This window comes from Protopterus annectens, chromosome 9.part0 (genome assembly GCF_019279795.1).
Source record: "Protopterus annectens isolate FY-2018-M chromosome 9.part0, PAN1.0, whole genome shotgun sequence".
Classification (NCBI taxonomy): domain Eukaryota; kingdom Metazoa; phylum Chordata; order Ceratodontiformes; family Protopteridae; genus Protopterus; species Protopterus annectens.
Genome location: NC_056743.1, coordinates 1,064,221,396 through 1,064,244,920, shown reverse-complemented (window position 1 = coordinate 1,064,244,920; position 23,525 = coordinate 1,064,221,396). Strand labels below are relative to the sequence as shown.

The window sequence follows — 23,525 nt, the reverse complement described above, 5'->3', positions numbered from 1 at the left end:
CAAGCTGTATAATAGAGAGAACACCCTTAACATGCAGATGCCTTACTTACATTTTCTGTGGGCAATGATTGCCAAATTTGGATTCATCTTGAAAAATAATCATTCCTGATTAGTTACAAGTTGCTGCATAGCTCAGCAGTGATGTTTTATTAATCACATCCTCTATATGCACAACACAACGATAGGCAAGTTAGCCTTGTGTAGTATCCAGAGCTTTATGAATACATCCCAGAAAAGAAATTTAAAAACCTATTGACAGCTTAAAAGATTCTAACCCACAATAACTAACATCTACGCTTTGTTCTATGTTTACTATTCAGTGGAAAGACCATGTAACTTACCTGCTCGGACACATTAGAACCAATTAATTGAGAAAAGCGTTTTTAACAATTGGAAACATACTTAGAATGGGTATACAAGCATTCCCCATTTGTGACAACACAGCATACAAAACCACACAAACTGCATCCTCAGGTTCATAAAGCATCATGCCAAACTGGGTCTATGTTCGGCTACCGAATACTAGAAACCTTGAACTATGAAACTGTGAAAGTAAAACAGCAAACGGGGCATTTATCGAACAACGGCAACATAAAAAAAAAAAAATACATCGAATGGCCATAGTCAGCCAACATTGCACACACAACCAACTAAGGTGGGAGAGGTTGCACCATCCACACCACCCAGCTATATATACAAACTCTGAGATTGCACTACAGTGGGGAATTGGGCAAATTTAAAAGGTTTCCCTTTACTTACCTTATGCATTGCATTGCTTCCTAGTTGTTGGCCATCTATGGCCATTCAATGTATTTTATTCAAAGTTGCTGTTGTTCAATAAATGTCCCTTTCACTATTTTACTTTTGTTATTTCACAGTTTTGAGATTTTTAGGATTTGGTAGCTGAATATAGATCCACCAAGCTTACTTCAAGGCATGGTACATGGGGTACCAATATACAGTGAACATAAATTCCAGTAAATGGTTTCACAGGAGAGCAAGCCTCTTACTTTAGAATTCTAATTAATAGGTTGCTGCAACCCTGGAAGAAAACAATGATCAAAAAAATGAAAACATTTCTCTTGCACTTTTTCCAAGATGATGCAATCTCGGAGAAAGTAAAACATTAACTTTGAACTAAAACATAGTGCTATAACATGCAGGGGAGTAACCTGGTATGAGCATAAAAAACAGTTTGTACACATTCCACCTGGAGCAGAATACAAACAGGCAATCCTTTGAGTACACAAAGAGAAACCCAACAAAGTAACTACCCATTTTGAGGTAGATTTTATTTAAAAAAATCTACATGCAAACCTATTTCTAATAACCTTATTTTGGAGAAATTCTTGAGAAACTGGTGCAAGTGCAAATCTGTGATTATACTCAAAAATATACACACCTTTTCAGAGATTAGAATTGGCTCTGGATAGGAAAACAAAAATGAACAATACTTTTAATACAAACTGATAGCATTCACTTAAGCAGGGAAGGCCAAATAAGAAGACCGGCCTGTACAGACCTCTGTAGGGAACGCATCTTTATAAACCATAAGCTCTCCTTAGGCAAGCTGATTGCATCTGTATTTAGTCCAAATGTTCCTAGCTCCATTCACTATCAGAACTGGCTCAGCTCTCTCTTTTCCTTCCCCCCTTGTTCATGGTATCCTACAGGGCTTCATTATAGCCACTCTACTCCTCTGAGGTTTTATCAAACTTACCCCTTAATTTCATGTTATGAGAATCTCCCTTCAGGTCATCAACATTAGAAATGATAATTAAACAAGGAGAACAATACCGTTTCAAAGTCTTTCAGACTGTCACACTTAAACTGGCTTAACATTTAATCCCAGCCAAACAACCTTCATGATCTTCGGCATCATCCCCACCTTGATGAAAATAATATTTCCACTCTGGCTGGGAACATTACATTTGTTTATTGCCAGGGGATAAGAATCTACCTTTACAGTACTCCCCTTTAAGTGTCTTAACATTCTACCCCTCGCCATCTCTGCTTTTTCCCTTTAACACTTTCCACTTGTCCCATATCCTCTTGAATGACTTTGAGGACTCCATCTATACCACTCATTCCAGTAGCCCATTCCAATGGTCCACAGTCCCCTGCGTGAAGGCATATTTTTTAAATGAGTGTAATTAGTTCCTGCAATCTGTTGCCTGCATCTCACCTTTAGCCCATTGTCCTTGTTCAAATACCTCTTCAATATGGTCTTGTGCACTAAAATAGCACCCCTCATTTCTTCTGGTCTCATGTGAGAACAGATCTAACTTCTCTAGCCTCTGGTAATATTGCTTTCTGTCTATCCCACAAATTTTTCTGGTAGTTTTCTGCTGAATTATTTCCAGTAATTTGAAGTTCTTTAACTTGCATGACCTCCAAAACTGCATAAAAGCTAACCCTATCTCTGACATTACTACTTATTTTGCAGGTACCTGCCAACTATGACAATGAATACAGCATTAATGGTGTTTATGAGTGCAATCATATTTTATGACAAACAGCTTTCTTTCTACAGTTTCATGAAGTTTTAAGTAATACCATTAAGGAATGAAATACATATACGGTTAAAAAGTGTCCCAAGTCCTCCCCTTTTTTCTCTCTTTTTTAATGTATTTAATAGCTTATTCCCCTTTGAGAAAAGCATGTATATGTGAAGGTCAAACTGTAAGTAACACACGCATCACACTTAAATCACAGTAGGTCAAAAGGTCAAAGTCAAATGCGTCATACACATCTCCTGAAGATAGGTTTGGTGATGGTACAAGTCATTTTGAAGAGGGGCTGTCATGACAGATGAACAAGCAGTTGGTCTGATGTTGGGATGCAGGTGATTCTACAAACAATGATCTGAGAGTGCTGCGGGACTAGGACCTGGAAGGAGAGGTTCTGCTAGGTGTAGCTGAATGCTGATGTGGCCTGTATGAAACCTGTTGTGCTCGTTTCCCTTGACTAGTTACAGTACTTTCTTGAGAAACACCTAGTCTCATGTGATCTGCCCCCTACATGTTCAGACAGTACCCTGTCCTCTTCCACTTTCCAGACTGACTCCTACTTGAGTCTGGTAATTCTAACTAGTGTACAGATGGACGTGGCCACAGATACTATGCATCAGTGTGGTCATGGCATTATCCTTACTCTCTGCTATATATTTATTTTATTTTACATTTGTTAACCAAGGGTGTCTGACTGAGCCGAAACGGCCCTTTTTCAGCAGAGGCCCAGGGAGAAAAGCTCCACATAGAAAAATTACAGACACATTTAGTTATTTAGACATGATCAGTATACACACAAATTACAAAATACATGTTTTTACAGTGGTATGCAGAACATAAATAGTTACAGTGGAGAGAGCAAACAAAAAATATTAATTTAAAAATAAAGTAGATTTGTGGTGTACAACTGAAATTTGGAACATAGGTAAACTACATACATAGTACACAGGTACAGTACATACATTGTAGATTAGCCAGTGTTTGTGAGTACGATTGAAAACTATTATCAAGTACTCTAGTTTTAGTATGTATACCTTATCTGCTTTCACTAGCTTGGGGAGCAATCATGGCACTGCCAACTTTGCTTGAGATGTTGCCTGATGTCTTTAAAGGAGGCTTTGGATGATGTATTTTGAATGCTAGTGGGGACAGAGTTCCATTTTTTAGACACTGAACTACTATATAATGCATCTCCAAAGCTATTGTAGCTGTTGGTGACTTCTAGTAGTAGTTTGCTTGATGATCTAAGAGGCCTTTTCGCTGACTGATGTTGTACTAGATTTTTGAGGGCAGGACACTTATTGAGGAGGTAATAGATCGAATGACAGAGGCAGAACTGATTGTAGGTTAGGAGGTTGGGCAGTTCAAGCCAGTGGAGCTCTCTCAAAGCAGTACAGTGATGAGCTCTCCCTCTTCTCCTGTCTTATTTTTCTCTCTCCACCCTTCTTACCGCTTGTTACTTTTGTTTTTTCTCTTCCCTCCTACTAATTGTTTAAACCTTTTGCGTAGACTCTAGCCATTTAATTTGAGATGCTTTGAAATTGACCTAGTACTTTTCTTTCAACAATATTTGGTGTGCCTTACCTATTTGATGATGTTATTTACTAATTTTTTCTTATTGTAATTTGTAATTTTTTATTTTTTTATTATTAATATGTTTCATTGTCATGTTTTGTGTGGAGCTTTTCTCCCCGGGCCTCTACTGAAAATGGACATATATCCAGCTAGACTAGCCCAGTCAACAAATGTAAAATAAAAAGAAAATAAATAAATTCTATATGAGCAATTTGAGCAAAGTGGGCAGTTCTGTTATAGCAGGCTTCCATTTTGCTTAGTTCAATTTTGTTGAGATTAGTCAGAATGGGAGATGCATAGAGCAGGGTAGATAAAAGTTGGGAGCGAGCAATGGCTGATCTTGTGTTGTTGGTAAGAAATGGTTTGATACGGTAGACTGATCCCAGTTTGGCATGTACTTTTTTAGTAGTTAAGTTGAGATGACTATCAAATTTTACGTGGGAGTCTACGGTTATTCCCAATAGCTTAGCCTGTGCCACTGGAGCGACTGGAGTAGCATTTGTGGAGTAGATAGTGAATTGACTGTTATCAGTGTTTTTGTTAGAACTGGTTATAATCATAAGTTGAGTTTTCTTTGGATTGAGGATAAGTTGGGCTTCGGTAAGGTAGTTTTTAACGTCAGAGAATGCTAGTTGAGTTGTTTGCAGGAGGGTGGGAATGCTTTGTGCAGCACAGATTAAGGTAGTGTCATCTGCATACTGAATGATTGATGCATGCTGTGTGGAGGTATGAAAGTCATTTGTGAAGAATGTGAATAGTACTGGTCCTAAGATAGAACCCTGAGGGACTTCTATAGTTATGGGCAGCTGAGGTGAGAGAGAATTTTCCCATTTCACAGCTTGGTACCTGTCAGTTAAGTAACTTTGGAAATAGGTAAGAGTGGAATTTGATAGGTGATATTGGTTTAGCTTGTTTAGTAGGATTTGGTGCGAGACTGTGTCAAATACTTTGGACATATCCAAAAAAAAAGAGTTGACACCTGCAGGCCTTCATTTTTGAGATGATTTACTGTATCTGTGAAGCAGAGGAGGGCTGTAGTGGTACTATGGGCAAGTCTGAAACCATGCTGAGTAGGTGACAGGATGTTGTTGTCTAGGAGATATTTTAGCATCTGGGTATGGATGCATTTTTCTAGGATTTTGGCCAGGGGGGAGAGTAAAGCAATGGGTCTGTAGTTATTAAGTTCAGTGGAGGTCCCACCTTTATGTACGGGTGTAACATAGGATATTTTCCAGAGTTTGGGCACATAGTTTTCAACAACTGATCTGTTTATGAGAGTGGAGATTGGGATAGCAATAGCATCTGCTGTGAGTTTCAAGAAATAACTGGGGAGTAGGTTGGCTGCTGTTGATGAGGTTTTTAGTTTGGAGAGCATGCTTTTGATTGAAGTGGTGGAAACTGTTAGGGTAAAGGTTGTGTTAGTGTTATTTGTGTTGGGGGGATAGTGAGGAAGGAACTGTCCTGTGATACTAAGGATAGAACTGAGTTCACAAAGTGGGAGTTGAATTGTGTTACGATGGGAACTTTAGTGTCAGGGGTGGTTGGTTTGGGGGTAGCCTTTTGGGTGGGTTGTAGTGGCTGGTTTACATTTTTCCAAAATTTTTGGGGGTTGTGTTGGTATTTAGTTTGTAATGTCGTGTAGCAGGATTTTTTGTCCAGCTTAATGCATTTTTTTGCACGGTTGCACAGGTCTTGGTACTTATTTAGGCTTTGTGGTTCTTTGTTTTTTTTAATAGTAAAGCCAGGCAGGGTCTCTGGACTTGAGGATTTGTTTGGTTTCTTTACTGAGCCAGGGGTTTGTAGATGTTTTAACCTTGATTTTGCGCAATGGAGCGACAGTGTCTAGGTGTTGTAGAAATGTTTTGCTGAAATATGCTACAGCCTGGTCAAGTGGGAGGGTTTTTAGGTGGGCCCAGTCACAGTTACAGAGTAAAGTATTGAGGACCTCAGGAGAGAATTACTTTGTATTTCTAGTGGATATATAGTTAGTGGTTTTGCATATGTTTGTTCTACTACATATAAAGTATATTATGTTGTGGTCACTTAAGGTGTCTGGGAGACTGCCTGCATGGGGGTACAATGTGGGGTTGTTAGTTAGGACCCAGTCCAGGATGGATTCCTTTTTAGATTTCTTATCACATCTAGTTGGAATTTGGACTAGCTGCTGGTAGCCATGAAGATTTATTAGATTACTTGGTGGTTCTGATATGCATGTGAACCAATCTAGGTTGAAATCCCCTAGAATAAGGGTTTCTTGTGAGTATGTGGAAGAACACCAGGATAAGAAGTCTTCAAGGCTAGCAGGTGTATTACCAGGTGGAATATAGATCACAATTGTGGTGATGACCTTTTTAGGGTGAAGTTGAAGTTGTGAGATAAGTATGTCCCAGTTATTGGGAGAGGGGTAGGACTTTGGTAATTGAGGTACAGTTAAGTTGGACTTGTACAGTAAGGCAGTTCCACCCCCTTTATGAAGTGGTCTGTCTTGTCTAATGATATTGTAGCTGGTAGGGAGAACTTCTGTGTTAGCTATGTTTTTATTTAGCTAGGTTTCTGTTAAAGCAACTATGTCTGGGGAATAGTGTGCTATTGTGGCCTGGAGTTCAGGTATTTTATTTTTGATACTTCTAATATTAATATTTAGCATTAAAAGATGGTTGGTTTTGCTGCTGTTGTTGATTTGTCCAGGGATGAAGATAGTGGGGGTGTTATGTTCTGACATTTCTGTTGGAGCAGTTTGTTTTGGACAGGATGGATTTGGGCCTGGGTTGGGGTGGATATTTCCACTTATGGTGAGCCTGGTGTTAAAATGGTGATACAGATGTTGGAGTTTGGTGGAGAGTACAAGAAAGAATTGTGTTTTTTTGGAGTAGGAATGAGAGCATATGTGTTTAGTTCTGAATTGGTCCGTTATGTAGTTCTTGAACAATTGTGGGCAGATAATATTACAATGTGCAGTGTCTGTATATGAGAGTGCATAATGTAGTGTTGTGCTATTAAGTTTAGGGATATTGCTAGAGTGATAACTTGTGGTGTTATAAAGAATTATGAGAAGACAGACTAGACTTAGTTGTGTGATAGTCATGGTTATAAAGTTTAAGTTGGTTCTAGGTGGGGGTCTGAATAGGAATTATAGGGTTGCACTATATGTGGACAGGTAAGTAGTGTGGGTGATGTAAAAAAATGCCTAGTGGAAATGAGAGTGATTGGGAGTATTTTGTTTGGAGCAAGTTGGTGTGGTATAATGTGATCTGACTTGAGGAGCTGTGATTGGTGGAGGTGATGTGAGGGTGAGCTGTGGGTGTGGCTATGATTACTATAAATGTAGAGGTAGTGTGGGTTGGAACAGGGGGCAGGGCAGGGACGCGGAGAGAGCCCAAGAGTTAGCGAGGGCGAACGGAGCGGGGCAGAGCCCACCAAGACAAGAGAAAAAAGTAGGTATTACTTTACAAATCTGAACACTTGAAACAAATTCCTGAGGTCTAATGGCTTACCAGCAAGCAGTTGTGCCCTGGTGGGAGACTAGAAATTTAAAGATGGCCCCATGCTCAGCAGGATTCTAATATAGACTTAGTACTGGGGGAGGGAGATAGCACAAAGGGTGTAAACCAGATGGAATGCAAAGAAACCAGAGAGGCAATCAGTGGAAATCTATCAGTGAAGGCCTCAGAGGGGGTAAGTAATAATTCAAACTACCTGTAAAGTGAAGGAGAGAAGAGACAGCAAAGTTTATTAAGGTTGGGAGTGTGTCTTCACATTGACTTGCTAATTAGTAACCAGTTTAGCACAGATTAGAGTAGGGAGATACATTAGCAATGAAGGGGAATGTATAGAGATGCAAATAAACAGGTGGGCCTCCAAGTGATACAAACTAAGGCAGAAAGCACTGAGAGAGCTACTTGATGGTTAATTTAATCACAGGGATCTGAATTAAATGTATACAGTCTATTGGACAGTTAGGATTACTGCACTAGCTGGGGGGGGGACACAAGGCTACAACAGTCAGTTATTAGCATGCTGAGAACTACTAAAAAATGCTGCTAATGTAATAGCTTCACTCTCATAAAACATACAAGTAAAATGCCTGGGTGGACTGACCCTGCTGTTTAGGCTCAAAATTTATATCCTTGTTTAGATAAAAAGTAGTAAAATAATTATAACCAGCAGCCCAAGAGGTAAGTCTACCATTGCTAGAAAATAACTGGCAAAAATAAAATATGTACAAAAGCAACGGAACAAACCAGGAAGAATCCAGGCAAGAGGCAGAAGCACAAAAGTCAGTGTCGCTGTATAAGCACAAACGTCAGTAATGCTGTAATGCTGTATAAAAGCACAACAGTCAATAATGCTGTATGAAATCATTCATCATTCATCATGGCAAGGAATCAAAGAACCACGCAAGAAGTCTTCAAATAATAAAAACAATCCACAAGTTTAATAAAAACTTGTAAGAGCTTTCGCAGCAGAGCTTCTTCAGACCAAGTACAAACTAAAGAAATCACATTATATATACACATATTATCAAAACTTCATCCAATCAAAGACTGTTCAAAGTAATTAAAAAATTAGCAAGTAGCAAACACTTAATTGAATCATTCATCTGAAACGAATGAATGCTCATTCATTCAAATTGCAAAGCAAGCAAAATAAGCAATACTAAAACACATGCTAAAATAGCTGCACTAAAATCTGTCTAATAAAGAAACAAATATATATATATATATATATATATATATATATATATATATATATATATATAGTAAATGAATGGTTACATAATGCTATGCTCTTAAATGAACTATACTAAACAAGAATGTATAAATATATGAATATATACACTCTGCCCTTCTGAGCAGGGAATTTCTGGTTAAAGGCTTATAGTGCCTGCATATTCTAACTGTTTCTTACTGAAATTGGTAAACCTTGTTTGCTGTAGCATAGACTAGATCCAGGCCTGCTGAATCTAGCTTTGTTTGTATGCTTGTTGTTTGTTTATTTCCCTGAAACGCTAATTCCACCTAAAACGTGGCCTTTTAGCACTTCTGTGGATCCCTAGTGATATCTGCATTGCTTACTGTACTTATTTCCTTGTTTCACTTGAAAGAAAGTTACTGTTTGTCGTTTTTGCATTTAAGTTACCTGTAACACATTGCATTTAAGTTACCTGGCACTTGCTCACTAAAGCAATTATATAAGCTCTAAAGAATTAAAAGCACTACACCCTCACAAACTCCCCTTGAGTACCTTGTTCCCCATTGGCCCTTTATTTCAATTATAAAGGAATTCCCAATACTATTCTAGCATGTCCAAAGGTCAGTTGTCAATCTCCTCTCTGGTCCTGCTGGTGAATCTGGGAATCTTGAAGCAATGTTACAACTGCCTCATGTACACAGACAACCCTCTCCTCCTCCCAACAAATTCCAACACATGTGAGAGATGCAACCATATAGCCAAACTGGAGGCTAAGCTCTCTCAACTCAGTACTGGCGTTACCAGTCAGGAGGAGAAGGAAACCACACTCACTACAATTCCAGTCTCACATAGACCTACCACGATAGCAAACCAAACACATAAACACACAAAAAAATACTCGGAGGCTCTAAATAAAAATCTGCCTAAGCAGCAGAGACCTCCAAAGCAGACACCCAAACAACCGCTACCCCAAAACAAAACACGTGCAACACATAGCTCACAAAGCCAGTGTGCCGAACAGTCACAGCCCTTAAGGCTAAACAACACACCTGATACATTTGTAATAGGTGACTCTATCGTCAGGCACACTGACGTCCCGCTCACCAGGCTGAACAAGGAGAAAATCATGGTGAGCTGCCTGTTGGGCGCTAGGATCCGCCACATAACACAAGCACTCAGGTCACTCCAAGGCAAGTACAAATATGACTCAGTCATTGTCCATGCTGGTGTGAATGACCTGAGACGTACCTCCCTGGACTACATGAAAAGAGACATAGAGGAGCTCTCTGAGCATGTAGCCCAGGCCGGTATGACCTTGACCTTGAGTAGCATCTTACCCTCACCAAGAATGATGCCACAATATGAAGACAAGATGATCAATTTCAACAATTGGCTTAAGTGTTGGTGTCATTCAAAGGGGATCCAATGCCTGTCAGCCTGGGATGACATGCTCGACAAGCCACGATGCTTCACTAGGGACGGCTTGCACCTGTCACCCCTGGGCTTTCGGATATTGGCAAAGGCTCTTGCTACCGCCATAGTGCCTTTTTTAGGCAAGGCTCAAAAGACAAACCCACCTCCATAGGTATCACAAGGGATAAGAAACTAAGAGTAATGCTACTCAACGCCAGAAGTCTAAACCTCAAGATGCATGCACTCGAAACTCTCCTTAGCATGGAGAACATAGATATCTGTGCAGTAACAGAAACCTGGTTCAAGGCTCCTGAGAGCACCCCAGCACTACCAGGTTATACCTCATACCATGCTTTTGCCCCAAAACTTGGACCGAACCACAAAGGAGGGGAGTATCAATATTCACAAAGATACCCACACCTCCAGGTTGGTGGCACAGCACGAAGCATCAGAGACTATCCATGTGCAACTAACTGTGGGTAAAACTGCCTTCCAGTTTATAGCCTGCTACAGACCACCCTCCCAAACACAGGATCCCCACTCGGCCTTCCTGAGAATACTGGAAAATATGAAGGTCTCTCCAAACACCATTATATTGGGCGACTTCAACTACCCAAACATAGACTGGGAGCATTACTCTAGCTCCAACACCCTAGCCCAAAGGTTCCTAGAATTTATAAACTCAAATGCTATGGAACAACTTGTTACCACTCCCACAAGAGGGGAAAACATACTGGACCTGATCATCACCAACATGGGGACACTATGCTCCAGACCAGAAGTGTATCCCTCACTGGTAAGATCAGACCATAAACTAATCTCACTGGATATTCACATCCCGACCCCACCCCCTGCCCAGAAAACCACAGTGAAAAACTTCTCTAAAGCAAATTTCACATGCCTCAAAACCGAGGAGAAATCCTTCAAAGCCCCAAGGCCTGTGGAAAATATGGCCCAGACCGCAGAATCCTTTATAAACGCATTCTATGAACACCTTCAAGAATGCATGGATCATGCAATCCCCAATAAAACTAATACCCAATCCTCCAAAGGCAGACGTCATGTCTGGTGGACCCCAGCCATAAACAAACTATACAATAGAAAGAGGAAGCTACTACATGATAGAGCAAAATCCCAAAAAGGGAAGGCATCTCTGATCAGTATTAGCAAAAAACTACGGGCACTCATAAAATCGTCTAAGGCCAGCTTCGAGAGAATAATTGCACAGGACACCAATGATAATCACAAGGCTTTCTTTAGTTATGTTAGGAACCTGGGTGGGAATTCCCAGATATGCTCAGAATTAGTCCAAAATGACAAAAAATACACCGAGCCCACAGACATTGCCAACATCCTAGCTGACAGGTTCAGTGCAAACTCCCCCACCAAAAGGGCAAATATCTATCCCAACAGCGTGCTGCCTTCCTAACATCTCAGATGCTCAGGTAAGAGCCGCCCTCTCCAAAGCAAAAAAACACAGCATCAATGGGACCAGATGGTGTCCCAGGCTGCATCCTACATGAACTCCAAGAAGAGCTAAACCCAAACATAAAACTACTGTTCAATCTTAGCCTTACTACAGGATATGTACCCAAAGAGTGGTGTACAGCAACAGTGGTCCCTCTCCACAAAGGTGGTGCCTCAACAGATCCTGGAAACTATCGCCCCATAAGCCTGACTAGCTTGGTCTGCAAAGCTATGGAAAGGATCATCATGGACTTCATAAATAAAGATATTGGGGACCTACAGACACTGGATCCTACCCAGTTTGGCTTTGTTAAGGGCAGATCCTGCCTCTTAAACCTGGTCGATTTCTTTGAAACAGTCACCAAGGCCATTGACAAGGGGAAGGTGGTCCACACAACCTACCTGGACATCGCAAAAGCCTTCGATACAATACCTCACTTGGGCATTATAGATAAGCTCACCAGCTTAAATATAAACCCCTATGTCACTAGATGGGTTGCAAACTGGCTCAAGGACAGAACCCACATGGTTAGAATTGCTGGAGCCATGTCAGACTCCAAACCAGTTACAAGTGGCATCCCACAAGACTCAGTCCTGGGACCTCTCTTGTTCGGTATACATTTCTCAGCGGTACAGGCCAACACGGAAGGACTGTGGCTGACCAAGTTCGCAGATGACTGCAAACTGGGCGCCATAATCAACTCTCCAGCCGACACAAGCATCCTCCAAAAGGGCCTCATAGAAACAGACAACTGGTGCCAGAGCCATGGCCTCAAGCTAAACGCCAAAAAGTGTATAGTTATCCCTTTTGGCAAAAACAAAGTGCCCACAAATTACCACATAGGTGGAAATCCATTAAATACAGAAGAAGTCATTAGGGACCTGGGGACCCAAGTTGATAGCAATCTCTCATTTGACAACCACGTGGCCAAAGTGGTTAGAAAATCATTTTATATAGCCCACCTAATCATGAAGGGATTCACATCTAGATCAGGGGAGGTCATCGTGCCTCTTTACTCATCCCTCATCAGGCCCATAATTGAGTACAATAACCTTTTGGGATGTACCTTACCAGACACCTGCAGCAACTGGAAAGACCCCAAAAGTACCTCACCAAGAGGATCAAAGGGCTCAAACAGATGCCATATGCTGCCCGGTTAAAGAAACTCCAGCTCTACTCAGTGGCATACCGCCTGCTCAGAGGCAATCTGTGCCTGACGTATAAAGCCATGTCCAACCTGGAATTAATGGACATGCTGCACCTCAGAAAATCCAAATCCCATCGAGCTACGCACTCGAGAGACTTGAACCTCAGCACTGAAATAAATAGGACATGCTGGAGGGACAGATTCATAACCCAGAGGCTCCCTTCACTCTGGAATAAAATCCCAGTCCAGGTTAGGCAGAGTCCCACATTGACTCTCTTCAAGAGGAATCTTGATGACTGGATGGGAGATCATAGGTTTACCCCGGCTATCACTTCTGTGTCACAGTTAGACAGAGCCACAGTATACTCACCTCAAAAAAAGGCATAGCAAAATTAATTTAAAATGGGTGGTGAAAGCCAAACACATTCTGGCTAGGCTTATAAATGCCCTAGGGCAGATAGTCTAGTATGAACCTATGATAGTCTAGTATGAACCTATATGTAAATATACATACACATATCATGCAGTCCCAAAAGTAATTTATGTAAACTTCTTTTCTTTAATAAAGGTTTAATAGAGGCCCTTTCATTAAGCTGGGGGAGGGGGGACACAAGGCTACAACACTCAGTTATTAGCATGCTGAGAACTACTAAGAAATGCTGTTAATGTAATAGCTTCACTCTCAGAAACATACAAGTAAAATGCCTGGTTGGATTGACCCTGCTCTTGAGGCTCAAAATTTATATCCTTGTTTAGTTTTGCGGTACTGATTCCTGCTTATACTGTATGGGTGGAGTGGTAGCCGCAGACAGCAGATTTGCTTGAGTGTGCTCCTGCTCGAGGCTCAAAATGTATATCCTTGCTTAGTTTTGCAGTACTGATTCCTTCTTATACTGTATGGTGGAGTAATAGACGCAGACTTCAGATTTGCTTGAGTGTGCTCAGCAAGCAGAATGCAGTTGCTGAAGAGCACTTGTGTCCTGGTGGGAGACTAGAAATTTAAAGACAGTTAATTTAATTAATTTAATTTAAAGATAGATAATTTAAAGATATTTCCATGTACTGCTGGAAATTCTTACATATACCCTGCAGGCCTCTTCCAGACGACTCCTGTGGCAGTGCTCTGAGCCTTAATATCACAGTACATTTGCTGTTGGGAAACCAATGGTTTGTGTGTTTCCTGGGGTAGCTCTGACACATTCCTGTAGCTGGCTCCCATTTTTAAAGGTGTCACTGGAGACATTTGTCTTTGAATTCCTGCTATCATCCTAAAAGTGTTCCTCTGGGTTTGGGGATATTGGTGTAAAGGTGCACGGGTTTTCTCCCTGAACAAGGTGGAGTGTAATGTCAGCATGTGCTGGACTTTGTGATGCACTGCAGAGTTACTAACATGTGGGATGTGACATCCTACCATTAAAGTTGAGGAATGCATGCTACCTTCATCAGACTACCTCAGAAATATAACCATGTTATCATCATCATCAGCCACTCTGCTGCTATCTCCAAATGTATTTGTACAGTGCAACTGTTTGTTTCTACTGGTGATCCTGTAAAATGATTTGAAAATATTATCAATAAATAGCATACACTGCTGTATGCTTAGTAAGGAGATATGGGGATACTTACCATGCACACTGTATTCTTTGTAAGGAGGTGTGGGGAACACGTACCATGCACACTGTATGCTTCGTAAGGAGATGTGGGGAACACTTGCCATGCACACTGTATGCTTTGTAAGGAGGTGGGGGGGAACACTTACCATGCACACTGTATGCTTCGTAAGGAGGTGTGGGGAACACTTACCATGCACACTGTATGCTTTGTAAGGAGGTGTGGGCACCACTTACCATGCACACTGTATGCTTTGTAAGGAGGTGTGGGGAACACTTACCATGCACACTGTATGCTTTGTAAGGAGGTGTGGGGGACACTTACCATGCACACTGTATGCTTCGTAAGGAGGTGTGGAGGACACTTACCATGCACACTTTATGCTTCGTAAGGAGGTGTGGGGGACACTTACCATGCACACTGTATGCTTCGTAAGGAGGTGTGGGGGACACTTACCATTACACTGTATGCTTTGTAAGGAAGTGTGGGGAACACTTACCATGCACACTGCCTTCACTGTTATTCTGAGCAGATGTGGAAGGTTCACCTGTTAATAATGGTCATGTGTTTAATGTAATAATTCCATATGGGAATGCAATTTTTTTTAATAAAAATACAGGTTACCGTTTTTAAACCAACCTTCCTGGGCAAACTTGTGTTGGTGCTGCAGACACTGGTAATAGCCAGTGTCCACACCACCTTTGATTATTCCAGTGACATCATCATCTATGTCACAATCATCACCACAAATGAAGAGGAAATGTTCCTCATCTGGTATTAAAATGGAAAGTGTGGGAGGCCACCCCAGTACTGGTTCAGCCAATTGCATTCTGCCTCACCATGGCTCTAGCACAGCCTACCATATAATTTTCCCTCTTCCTGCACAGTGTTAAGTGTGTGGTTTCTTCCACCAACTGCATTAATGTCCACTTCAACATGATTCCAGGCTTTTTTTCCCTCACAGCTTATTTGGGCCCCGCTTCACCATTTGCCATGTCACAAGGGCTACTATGTGGCTGTGGTTTTCCTCATGGCTGAAGTCATCCTTTCACTGCCTTGATCCACTCTTCTGCATCATTAGTGCACATAACAATATGCCATAGTCATACACAAAAAAACTTTGAGGGTAATCAGTCAAACAACAACGATGTCCATTTTTAAGTTATCATTGAACAGAAAAGACTGGACAGAATACATCTAAAAAGAATTTATGCCCTGCACTTGGCAAGAATGAACAGAGTGGTGTGGGGTGCATGCACATAGCAGTTTTATACGTTCTCTTCTAATTTACCCCAATACCTCTAGTTTTGAAAAGGACTGCCTCACAGTGCATTCTAACTGCTGAAGGTATGAGAAACAAGACAAAGCCAAACATTATGCCTACATTTAATGTGCATACCTCTCTAAATAAAACTCTGCTGCCTCAGACTAATCATCAGTGAATGACAAATCTATGTCATTTGCGAGAAGTGCATTATAAATTATATTCCACCAAAGGATACTAGGACCAAATTAAATGAGTTGTCAATAAACAGAAATAAAGACACAAAGTGCCAGTTATTGTCTTACTATGGACCAGAGTGCAGTCAAAGGACAGAACACAGATCCCAAATTGTTCAGGAGTTTAATGAGACTTACATGCTACAGCTGTATGATGTACCCTCATAGAACAGTCTACAACTTTAAGTATTATTCATCCCAGTAATTTAAGTATGTATGCATTTTTGTATGTGTATTCTGTCCTTGGCTTGTCCTTTGATGGCTTACAACAAGGTACAAAAGTTATTTATTTAGACCTTGTTTTGGAAGGAAAGGAAAGGAAGATGGGTCTAATTTTTCTGGTGTGCATAGGAAATTTTTGGATGGCAGTCAATACCTTCATGCTACCAGCTGTCATCCTCCCCATGTATCAGAAGCTCTCCCTTATGGAGAGCTTTTACGATTGTCGAGAATATGCAGTGACAGGGACATTTTGACACAGGAAATAAAGAAAACAGTAGATATGTTTTTAAGAAGTGGGTATGACCCTATAAGAGTCCATCAGGCAGAAGTTAAAGTTGTTAATGGTTTAATGGGAAATAAGTTAACTGAAAGGAGAGTGGGTGCAGAACAGCACAGAGGTACAGCATCTGCTCTTTACAAAAAAGATCCAATATATTTTGTATTTATATATAATATTAAAAGTGATGTGATTGTTGGGTTAGTAAAATATTACTGGAAATTTTTGTTACAAAATAAATCCTTAGCAGCGATATTACCGGACCACCCCTCTTTTTCATATACAAAGGGTAAAAGCATGAGAGACATGTTGGTGCATGGAACCTTTGTTATGCCAGTGATTAATATACAGAGGCCCTTAATAGATCCAGGAACCTTGAGATGTGGTAGGTATAGGGTGTGTCCACACATTTTTAATATTGGTGGGGGTACTAATAATGTTAAATTTGAAGCCAAGGGGGTGTTTACTTGTGAAAGCAAAGGAGTAATATATGCCCTACGTTGCCCCTGTGATTTGTTTTATATTGAGGAGATGAAAAGAATGTTCCGTATTAGATTCATGGAACACTTGAGGGACATAAAACATCAGAGGGAGGATAAAATAGTTTCTTTACATTGTAAAGAGGAATATAATAGGGATGTTACTTTATTACAACATACTATTTTCGAGCAAATTAATGTCTTTGGGAAGATGAAAGTACATTGAAACAAAAATTATTGTATAAGGAATGTATATATATATATATATATATATATATATATATATATATATATATATATATGTGTGTATCTATATATCTATCTATATATATGGGTCTATCTGAAAACGCCAAAAGTCCACACCGCCGACAATGAGAACACTGACACTGGAAGACTGACAACAGAGATGATCGAAAGTTGAGAATCCCGACGCTGAGAACAACATGTTAAGGTAAGTGTGCGATAGGGACGTTCATTAGGGTAAGGTTAGTGTGTGATAGTGATGGACGTTAGGGTAGGGTGCGGGTCAGGTAAGTGTGCGATAGTGACGGACTTTAGGTTTAGGGGCAGGTTAAGTGAGTTAGGGTTAGGGTGCGGGTAAGGTAAGTGTGCGATAGTGACGGACCTTAGGGTTAGGGTTTGGGTTAAGGTTAATGCATAGATAGTTGTGTATGTAAGGTTTAGTATAGGTTTGTAAGGTTTTTGGTGTGCTTGTGTTGTCTGTGTGTGTTGTTCGGGAAAGGTATCTGTTTGATTGCCGGGATTGTGGTTTGTTGGGCATGTGAAGTTTCGTGTTTCTGAACTTTCGGTTTCTTTTGTTTTTTTCATGTCGGTTATTTCGTTGTCGGTGTTATCAGGTAGACCTATATATATATATAAAACTTTGGTTCCTAAGGGACTGAACAATTAACTAAATTGGAAGTTTTTGCTTTAAGAACAAAGTGGTTTTAATTGTTTAATTGGATGTAATGTATGTTCAAATTTGTAAAAAAGTGTAGTTTTAACAGCATTCATATGTATTCCAAGAAGGTGGTGACACCAAGGTGCTAGAATAAAAAGACTGGATTTTTTATTGTTTGGTGGTTTCATTTAACATTCAGTTTTACTCCACGTTTGGATCCTTTTTGTTGTTGCAGTTATCTGGAGTGTGCAAGTATTTGTTGTGTTTTTTTTAAAAGAATTTATGCCCTGCACTTGACAGGAATGAACAGAGTATTGTGGGGTGCATCCACATACCAGTTTTATACGTTCTCTTCTAATTTACCCCAATACCTCTAGTTTTGGAAAGGACTGCCTCACAGTGCATTCTAACTGCTGAAGATATGAGAAACAAGACAAAGCCAAACGTTATGCCTACATTTACAGTGTTTACCTCTCTAAATAAAACTCTGCTGCCTCAGACTAATCATCAGTCAGTGCAGGCACTCTGACAAATCTATGCCACTTGCAAGAAGTGCACTATAAATTATATTCCACCAAAGAATACTAGGACCAAATTAAATGAGTTGGCAATAAACTGAAACAAAGACACAAAGTGCCAGTTATTGCCTTACTATGGACCAGAGTGCAGTCAAAGGACAGAACACATATCTCCAGTTGTTCAGGAGTTTAATGAGACTTACATGTTACAGCTGTATAATGCCCCCTCATAGAACATTCTACATCTTTAAGTGTTATTCATCCCAGTAATTTAAGTATGTATGCATTTTTATGTGTGTATTCTGTCCTCTTAAAGCTTTTTTTTTTTTGCAAGAAAATAACATGCATTAGAGGCAAACCTTTAGCCATCACTATGCCTACACGTCTTGTTAACTCTTCACTCCATTTAGCGAAGCTGCACCTTTTTATACGTTGTACCTCTTCATGCATTAACTGTCAGCATCTCCAAAAATTTGAATAACTAAAAAGAAAAAAACGCATTCTAATAAATGTCACATACAACAGTCAGCAACTGTTTCAAGTAGCACTCATAATCATAAAATTATTGTGCTTTAAACAAAGTAGCTTTTTCTTAAGTTTTTTTTTTCTTCTCCAGGTATGTGCCTTTTTCACTTGTTTTTTGCCGTACTTCTGGATCATTCTAGTGGAAATGTATCTCACTGAACTGAGGCTTCGGGGTTGAGGATGTCGTGCAGTATGTCATGGATAGCCTACTTCAGTCAATCAAGGCATCTCTTCAGTGGATGAAAGTCCCATTCATTTTTTGTTAAATTTCAGTGGTTATCATTCTGGTGAAAAGTGTCTTGTGTACGTGGGAAGATGCAACAAAAGCATTTCTTTACTGGTTAACTGCTAGATGCCTAAAATAGCTCACTCATGACGGGTAAGTGGAATGGACAAGGATATCCAGTCGTGGACGAGGGTAAGGCGGTCCACAGAGCCTATATGGACCTCACCAAGGCCTTTGACACCATCCCCCACTCTGGAATCATAGACAGACTTACTAAGCTGGGCATTAATCCCTACGTCACTCGATGGGTTGCCAACTGGCTTACTGACAGAACCCACACTGTAAAAGTAGCCGACTCCAAATCCAGCTCCAGACAAGTGACAAGTGGAGTACCTCGGGGTTCAGTCCTGGGACCTCTCTTGTTTGGCATCTACTTCTCTGAAGTACAGGCCATCACTAAGGGACTCTGGCTAACAAAGTTTGCAGATGACTGCAAACTGGGAGCCATTATTGAATCCCCAAATGATGTGGATACTCTACAAAAGGGCCTTACAGAAACAGATGCTTGGTGCCAGAGCCATGGGCTCAAGCTCAATGCCAAGAAATGTATAGTTATCCCCTTTGGGGAAAAACATGTACCCATGAATTACCACATAGGTGGCAGTACACTAAACACTGAAAGTGTGATAAGAGACTTAGGATCTCAGGTAGACAATGGTCTCACCTTCAATAACCACATTGCCACAGCAGTCAGAAAATCCTTCTATCTGGCACACCTCATCACTAAGGGCTTTTCATCCAGAAAAAAGGAGGTCATTGTCCCCTTGTACTCATCCCTCATTAGACCCATTATAGAATACAACACCCCGTTTGGTAAGTACCTCTCAAGACATCTGCAACAACTGGAAAGGCCATAGAAATACCTCACTAAAAGAATCACAGGCGTAAAGCAGATGCCCTACACTGACCGCCTTTAAAAACTTCAGCTATACTCTGTCGTATATCATCTACTCAGAGGCGATCTCTGCTTAACATACAAGGCCATGTCAAACCCAGAGCTGTTGGACATGCTACACTTAAAGAAATCCCAATCCCTCAGAGCCACATGCTCCAGGGATCTAAACCTTGTCATCACAATAAACAAAACATGCTGGAGGGATAGGTTCTTAACCCAGAGACTCCCCAGACTCTGGAATAGACTGTACATGCATGTCAAGCAGAGCGCCTCTTTGGCCCTCTTCAAAAGGAACCTTGACAATTGGATGGGAGAAAGGAAATTCACCCCGGGGATCAGGTCAGTTGCCCTGCTAGACAGGGGTCCAGGGAAGTAAATAGTGTGGGAAGAAATAGTCAGGAAATTGTTATAGCTAAGGCTTGTATAGGCCCTAGGGCAGATAGCCTAGTACCAACCTATGAACCTATTATATGGGAAGTACATAATGGAAATGTGAAAAAGGCAAAATAAATGCCTGGAAACCAGGCCTCCTTTTCCTGTTCACACACTTCTTAACCTGGCCAAGTGCTGTAGTCATGGATTTACCCTCAAGCATACACTCACAGCAAAAGATGTTAATAACTAGAGCAAGACATTAACTGCTGTTCAAAATCATCCTTTTACTCCAGGACTCTTGTCGGGTGTGCCAGCGTGTATTCATGCATAGATTATACTCTTCTGATTTTGCATTTTCTTACAGGATAAGATGAGCAACACAGACATAAGCAGAAGTAATCATTCCATGTCCCCTTTTAAGAACAAGTCATCAGATATAGACCGTTTTGTAACATACATTTCAAGTTACATATCTAATGCATGTATCATCTACCTGGGTCTGGGATTATTACCTCTAGCGTAACATTCTCATACACCTGGTAGTTATTATGCTCTTAACAGGGCTGGTACTTCATTTCACTTCTGTAGTATTATGTTGCTTTGCCATATATTTAGATGTGCTTATTTAAAGGAAGCGATAATTCTGCATATTAATTTTTTGCAACATTAATACTATTTTTTCAGTCCCCACCAAAGATTTAGCATCTTGTAGAAACTTTGCATGCACTCAAGATAGCCTCTCTGTCATTCCAATGGGCTTGGAACACTGACCTGTTAGGGGTTAACTTCCACAGGGAATGCTGGGATACAATGTTTCTGTCACACAGTTACACTGAATTACTGGGAACATTCAGCTCTCTAAGTCAAAGGTTAGGTTGTGTGAAACAATTCAGTCATTATATTCTGAAAATGTTTGTTTTCTTGTCCCTCTTGGCGTGTGTGATCCTAGCAGTTCATCTTCCTCTGGAATAAATTAAATCACTCATCTGGTTTGGTCATACATACATTCCGACTTCATGATGTTGGGTGCTGGAGAGTAAGTGGCAACAATGCTCACATCAATGCTATCTTCTCCTGCAAGAGTTTTTTTCCTTACATTCATCTCTTTCAAATGTCAGTGGGCCATCCACTTATTGCTCATATCTCTTTTCTAGATGCCCTGTCTTGTAAAGTGCAAGCCCGGAGCTGAAACCTTGAACCATTCTAACCTTTTTGACAATCTCACACTACCTGCTCATCAGTTTTTGTCCTGCTGTAAAACTACTGAACTGTTTCTTTCACACTCCACTGTGCTTTATGTAGGTGTCTTATTTTATCTACTTTCATTAAGTCCCACCTGAAATACAGTTTTCTATTCAAGAAGCATGAATGGAAAGTTAGCTTTTCTTTATTTGCAAGGGCTTTCCATAGGAGCTCCTTTCATTATCAGTGTTCTCAAATCTTTCCACAAAATTCCCATCAAGAGATCTGAATATCTTAGTATGACTGTTTTACAAATGTCTTAAAGTTTTACAATTTGATCTGTGGGCAACCACCAATTTGCTTGAGCAACCATTTCTTGCAAATACTCTTGAAATAATGTATAAGATACTGCGGTGGTGGTGCTGCAGTAGCGTTGTCGCCTCACAGTAAGACGTTGTACTGTTCGATTCTCAGCTACAGCGTCTTCTGTATGGAGACATGCGTGAATGGGCGTACCTTCGTTGAAGGTTGTGCATCAGGGCTGGCAACTCGGCACGTAAAAATCTACTGCCAATCATTAGCGGACCAGAGTTCCGCTGTGGTGACCCCTAACCGGGAAAAGCCAAAAGACACAACAACTCTTGAAAGAATGTATATTATTTTTAAGTCATTACTGAGTCCACACAGATCACCTTTGGTCACCTGAATGTGTTACTGCTGTTAATAGAAACACCAAGTCTCTTAAAAGTCTCATAGCATCAAGACAAATATAAAGCCATGGTGTAGCTGGTCATGGATGTTAGAAAAGCTGCAGTGATGCATTTTGGGCCATATGACACTGCAGCTTACACAAAGTTTGTAGTTCCTTTATAATTGTCAGGCCACTCCACAAAACTCTGGGAAAGAATCCTTTCTGCTGTTGCCAAGCTATCACTTGCCTAACACTGTCAACTGACTAGTCTGTTGCTCAAACTGGATTAATAATCTATAAATGCATTATCTTTTTAGTCTTTCCACATATCCTTAGCTGCCCTAATAGAATCCATTTTATTCCATACACAAATACTTCATCTTATCATATCCCTATTAATAGGCCCAATTCATATGTGGGTACATAGTTTACTGGTACAGCCTTTGCTTTATCTTAATTTATTTTACAGTGAAATATCCTTTTCTGGATTTATCAACTACAAAGCAATATCATCTGCAAATAAAGCTAACTTAGCTTGACTGCTGTACTAGTTATAGCCTTGAATTTGTAAGTCTTTATGTCTATTATTTTTATTTGTCAATGTCTTTAAATATAAATCAGATAAAGGAGGGAACAGGATGCCACCTTCTTGGTTCCTCTGTTCAAACAGATAATCTAAATATTGTCAGCAGTGGTTGCTCATCCATAATTAGTATAAAATCTCCCTCTCTACAAGTATTAGTTCATTCTTATTCCTCAGATTAGGCAATTTTGTTCTTGCTGTGTTAAGTTATAGTTACATCCAGCTTTAGTCAGCAACTGAATCAATACAATGATTTCACTGTAAAATCCTGTAAATCATGCAATACAATAATATCAGTTCCTTAAGATGAAGCATCCCAAACAAACCTAAAAAACAAAGGTGGATCAAAGTGGGTCATCATTTCATCCAGAGGGGCACTCTTTTTGTCTCCTTAAAAATATGTTCACAATCTTCCATTTGATGCCATTTAGACCTATTCATCAGCAGATCATTTAAAGGTTGTAGTAGAGCTCTCTGGTTTAATAGATAATTTTGGTAGTACTTTACCATTTCTTAACTGTGGTATCAGTTGTTATCCATTCTGACATCTAGTGCCTGGCCTCTAAAATTTGCAAAGCCCATTCTTGTCAGTCACATGACAATTTTCATCTTGAAAAAAATTGCACTTGTATTTGTTTATACTCCATCCCCATTCATTTAGCCTACAAAGGATAT

At 40.3% G+C, this 23,525-nt stretch overlaps 1 protein-coding gene across 4 annotated transcripts in view; it reads right to left on the bottom strand.

Annotated features, from left to right (window-relative positions):
- Positions 1 to 23,525, bottom strand: part of TMEM106C (transmembrane protein 106C) — a 305,831-nt gene that overhangs the window by 100,706 nt on the left and 181,600 nt on the right. Inside the window, exon 1 of one of the 4 annotated variants that reach the window (XM_044083880.1) lies at positions 1,011 to 1,029. The exons of the other annotated variants lie outside the window; for them this stretch is intronic. The gene's annotated coding sequence lies outside the window, so the exon portion shown is untranslated. Of the gene's footprint in view, positions 1 to 1,010; positions 1,030 to 23,525 lie in introns of those variants that run through there. 4 annotated transcript variants of the gene reach the window in all.